General features: G+C 41.8%; 1 pseudogene; it reads right to left on the reverse strand.

Annotated features, from left to right (window-relative positions):
- Positions 1–3,805, reverse strand: part of LOC127638851 (rho guanine nucleotide exchange factor 39-like) — a 49,431-nt pseudogene extending 45,626 nt beyond the window's left edge.
- Positions 3,806–6,000: the final 2,195 nt, after the last annotated feature.

Consider the following 6,000-nt stretch of genomic DNA (forward strand, 5'->3'; position numbering starts at 1 on the left):
CAGGATCTAATCAATTACCAGTGGAAAAAAATCAAGTCCTTTCTTTCTTAATTAAGATCCTGTTTTAACTCTGAAATACACTACAGTGCACAATATTTGAGCGCTAATCACGAACAACATCTCAGATGTACATGCTCAATAGTTCGGTTCATTTATAATATGCATTTAGAACGGCACCGGAGGAGCATTTTACCAGAATTTGAATAAGAAGCAAATTAAACTACTGTGAATATGCCTGCAAGTAGACACACTTACAGAACTTCCTGGAGAGTTAAGAAATAAGAATTTAAAAATAAAAGCCAGAGGTTTTTAAAGTTAAAATTGCATGACTGGAATTACTGTTAATTTTGCTGCTCCATTATCCAGTACAATAAATATTTTCTTAACAGGCTATATACATTTATATTGAAATAATGTGTAGTTTGAGGTTTGTGTTTCTCACATTTTAAATAGAACTCACAATTAGTTCCACACAATAATGTAAAAATATTCTAAACTGATTATGCAAAAACAACAACACTGATGTCAGATTGGGATCGATATCGGCCTATACTGAGATTTTAGATATCGGATCGGTATCAGTGCATCCCTAGTGGATATCATTTAGAATTAACAGGCTTTGATTGGCCCTTTAATTCCAGTGAAGACAATTCTTATTGCCACCGCATACAATGACATTCCAGAGAATTAAACTTAAAATGGGCTGCAAATGGCATTTCATGTTGACTTTAAACCTTGTTTTTACTGATTTCTAAAGTTGGTGAACCAGTGACTGCAATGTTCGTCTGGAGGAAAGACTGTGAATGTGTTGGAAATTAACGTATGGCAATGAAGGCGTTCATTAAAAATGCATGTGCCTCTGTTTAAAACATCAGCAATTACAAAAGCTTACTTTTATCAACACATCAGGCTTTAAAAAGAAAATGGCAGCATTATGACCACAAAGTCATCACCGATGATGGTAACCATGGTGGGATGAAATGGAGTTCTCTGTAGATAGTGCCTCTGTAAGCCTAAAACCAGCATCCTCATCGATTTGCAATCCAATTACAGAGAATAACATAAGATAAGGCACACCAGGCAATCTTCAAGTTCTCAAACTTGATTCTACTGCTAGACCTCAATTAACACTCCCCTACACTTTCATACTTTTTTAAACTGTATCAAAGCCAGCCACCCTCAGCCTTCTCCCTCCCTAGAGCAGGAATATTCACTTAATTATTTAAAGGATTCTTACTAGTTTATTAAATGAATGGATTTAATTGAACTGAAGATGCTTTCTCTAATGTCCTGCATGAGGGTTCTTTTGGCCTTCAAGATCTCCACAAAGTACTGGTGAAAAAGAAAGACAGGAGGGAAGAGAAAATTACATTTTTAGATGCCACTCATACACGACTCTTCATCTTGCTAGAGTATCACCTCTCGTTGCATACCCTTGAGAAAAAGACAGAACAAATCTGTGGAGAGCAAAGCATTTTGAAGAAATGACATCTCAATTAATTCCAACAGCTTAATATGAGACGATTAACTAATACATCTTTACCAGTGGTGGAGGCAAACATGAAGGAGAAATTTTGAGTTTCTCTAAAAAAAGTTGAGTTTTGATAGTCAGCGGTTTATTCAGCATGTGGCATTACAAAACAATAAGACAAACATGCCAGTTAACAATGTTAGCTTTTAAGACACAAGCTAATAGATTACCATTTAAGGTTATGCTTTGGCTTAAGTTAAATATGTAGTGCTGGAACAACTAACTGATAACATTTATAATAAACTGTAATTAAATTCAAATATCAACAACAAATGTAATTTTAGATTAATCAGATGCAATTTTTTTTGTGTTGTTGACAGTAGTAGTGTCGGGACGTGCAGCGCAAAATGGAACGGGACACTCGTTTATTGTTGGCACACTACATCACAATGTACACTTCTGATGTAAACAGCATCATTGATTACAATGGGTTTTATTGCTTTTGATGTGACAAGCCGCTCGCATCCGGTGTTGACATGTGTAAGAAATTTTACAAATATTCTTGATATCACAACAAGGCCTCAATTCCTGTACGGCACCTTTTTGTAGACAAATATATCCTGGTTTTGTCTTACTGGGGCAAATTCTAATTTGTCACTTTAAGGGGGCATGGGTAGCTCAGGAAGTATTGGAGTCTCGAGTTCGATTCCATTGTGTGCTGAGTGACTCCAGCCAGGTCTCCTAAGCAACCAAACTGTCCCGGTTAATAGGGAGTGTAGAGTTACATGGGGTAACCTCCTAGTGGTCGCGATTAGTGATTCTCACTCTCAATGGGGCACATGGTAAGTTGCGCGTGGATTGCGGAGAGTAGCATGAGCCTCCAAATGCTGGGAGTCTCCACGGTGCAATGTACAATGAGCCACGTGATAATATGCGTGGATTGACTGTCTCAGAAGCGGAGGCAACTGAGTCTTGTCCTCCACCACCCGGATTGAGGCAAGTAACTGCGCCACCACGGGGACATTCTAAGTAGTGGGAATTGGGCATTCCAAATTGTGGAGAAAAGTGGGTTTTAACAATTTCTTTAGTTTTAATTTTTCATATTTTCATGCTATTTAACCTTTTATGTCTCACAATTTCTGTAATTTCTTCACTAAATAAATATAAAAAATAACTTCATAAATAATAATTCCTTTTCCAACATTTCTTACTGTCTGCTGATTCTACATGCATCACACTACACAATGCAATCTACACAATATGAAACAAAAGATCTAGGAGTTCTCAGTAAGAGGTAAACTAATTGGGTACAAAAAGAAAATAATGCAACAGAGGCCTTGAACAGGTTGTAAACCATGAATTTCAAAAGAACAGACCACTGACTGTGTCAAGGACCACTCAATAAACAGAAAACCTTGTGGCGTTGAAATGTGGTGAATAAAGCTATTGAAAATCATTAGAATTTCAAATGTTTGATTAATTAGGATATTCTAATGATCAACACATCATTAACAAATACAATATTATGTTTCTGGCTATGTGTGCCATTTACAGTAGCTGAATCCAGCCCTGACAAGTGTATATCTCCATCAATGTGTTGCTCGACACAAGATTGATCTATCAAGCCCATGGGCATGTATGTAACGTTGACTTATAGTGGACCTGCAGAGACAATAACCGTGAAGGCCAGACCAAGTTGTTCACAGTACCTTTGTTCACTCTGGACTAGCTTGTGGATCCTCTTTCTCTCCCTGCATTCCTGCTGCTCCTGAATGCTGCGGCTGCTCATGGGGGTGAACAGACATGGAGCAAAACCAATCAGTTCAAGGTACTGACACCAGACCAGTGGTGCTACCTACAAATCGGCAAATCACTATTAATTTGTCATCATTAAAAACTCTAAGTCATCAAAACATATGAAAGGTTGCATCCACATAAATAGCAAGTCATTTTTAACTTGCCTGAAGCACATTAGATGCTGAATAACAATATAATTTTTCCCCTTACATTATTCAGCTTTATATGTTAATTAGTCTACATCTTAATAAATGATAAATCATTTAAAATTTATATAACACTTCTAAGTTGAAGTGTGTAATTTTTCCTTCTCCTATCCTATAGTGCAGTGACTTCTATAAAGGCCTTGATATACTTCCGAGGAAATTGAAGAACGAATTGATGTGACGTCATTTAGAACCAAATCAGGCCAAAAAGAAGGTGTTTTTGCGTTCATTTCGGTGGTTCAGAACAGCTCGCTGGGGCTGTCCGAACCACCTTTTAGGAAAGTTCTATTGGACAGCAAAACACCTTCTTATTGCCATTGATCCATGTCATCGATAGGTGTGACCTAGTTCTCTGCCTACCTTGATGCTGACAGCAAGTTCTGTTTATGTTGTTTACTGAGTCAAAATGAGTCAACATGAACACATCAGCAAGTAGAGTTATTAGCGACCTGGTGCAACTTCCATACATCTGTATGATTATTCGCTTGGAGATATTTTCCAAGACCATGTCATGTGATTTATTTTGTTTAATTAGTCTACTAAAGGAATCAAATCTTCTCAAGAACTCTCAGGTGCCCATTCACTCATGTTCCATCGGCAGCGAAAGCCATTCACACATCTGTCTAAAGATATATCCATGATCATTCTTTTGTCTTTATTCTGAACATTATCTCTTTTATACACGCACTTTGCAATAGTATCAGTGTCATAATAAATCACAATAAGTATGTAACCAACATATACTGTATAAGGGCTGTGTATAGCATGTTAGCACATAGCATCATGAATTCAGAATATAAACAAGACAAATAAAAAATGTTCTACTGCATATATACTGTTCCTCCCATCTCTGAGCGATTGCTGTTGGATCTACACCGCATATCAGCGGCTTTCTCCTTCTCTGCACGGCAGTGCAGCTTTGTCCCTGGGCGCTTCGACAGCACAGTAAAAGAGTTTATTTCTCTAAAAGATTTATTTTCTGTAAAAGAGCATATACACAGCTGGCGTTGAATGTCCTTTTCAGGACGCAGCTTTATAAAAATGCCCTTCCGCCCCTGTGTAGTTCCTGGATGCGGTAGAGTGCTCTCCACTCCTGACGGCCACAGGCGCTGTCTCGTGTGTCTGAGCAGCAATCACACCGTGGCAGCATTTGTGGATGGCTCACTGCGAGAACATGACCATGGCAACGTTGCGGTTGCGGCTTTCCTTCCTCAGAAGGAACGCCACTCCAGCCCCTCCTGCGTCGCTCTTTCTTCCCACGGGATTGAGGACGACGCGGCTGGCGATGGAGGTGATTTGGGGATGGCACCGGGCTCGTTTTGCCAGTTACGCCCCCGTGAACCCCCGCTCCCCGGCATGCTCGTTGACTTCCATTCGGGCTCGAGGCAACAGCTGCTCGACTCACAGCCGGCCTGCCTATCCTCTTGAGCCCCCCGAGCCGGATGAGCTTGCCACTGCATCGGAGACCAGTCCGGTGTCTGACGCGGATGACTCGACTGGGCTGCCGCCTTTGGGCCAGCAGGCCCAGTCTGAGACTGACGCCCAGATGTCCGACATGCTTGCCCGGGCCGCCATCAGTGTGGGGCTGGACTGGAACCCTCCGTCCTCCCCACAGCCTTTGTGGGTAGATGATTGGTTCCTCGGGTCTGCGCGATCACTCACAGCTGCGCCCCCCGGTCATTTTATTCCATGCGGAAGTGCATGGTGAGCTGACGAGTTCATGGAGGACCCTGTCGGGGGAAAAGAACCAGAAGACTTTGACGATTTTATGGGGCGTTGGGGAAGGGTACGTGCAGCCTGGCATAGCTGGTCACTTTGACATGTAAAATACCTGCCCGATCCTGTGTCAGCAGTATACGTACACGGCTCAGTGCATGGCGTGATTTAAATTGGACCCCTAGTGTCGCTTCTTCGACACAATGTCAAAGTGAGTGACAGATGGGGAACGTCTAGGTTCAGATGTAACCTCCGTTCCCTGATGGAGTGAACGAGACGTTGTGTCCTCTCGGTCACGTCGCTGAACCGAGCCACTGTTGAGGCCAAACCTCAATGTCGGCTCCTCAGAAAAATCCTGAATGAAACAGACACATTTCCCTCCCTTTAATTCTGTCTGCCAATTTCTCATTGGCCTTTTCTCATAGATCAGAGATGCAAAAGGCCTTCAAGAGAGACCCCTAATGTCGCTTCTTCGACACATCGTCCCGTTCCCTCCTGCAGGGAACGGAGGTTACATCCGTAACCTAGACGTTTACCATGAAACCGTTATACCACTGCAATCACAGTTACGGAGCTAGGGGTGGCCATTGGCCACCCTACTCGCAATTGCTGTTTTAGTCATTTTTGTCACAATTTAGTTCTTTAAAAGTGAAATCATCTCTGTACAAATGTACAAATTTACCTCTCTGTCCCTGGTGTCATTGTATCCACTGAACCCACAGACTGAACGCTTGCCCCTGCCTGGCCACCCCTTTGAAAAACGACTGGCTCCGCGGCTGTGCAAGCCTAATTGTGTGTGGATCGCGGAGA

Source organism: Xyrauchen texanus, chromosome 47, assembly GCF_025860055.1.
Source record: "Xyrauchen texanus isolate HMW12.3.18 chromosome 47, RBS_HiC_50CHRs, whole genome shotgun sequence".
NCBI lineage: Eukaryota > Metazoa > Chordata > Actinopteri > Cypriniformes > Catostomidae > Xyrauchen > Xyrauchen texanus.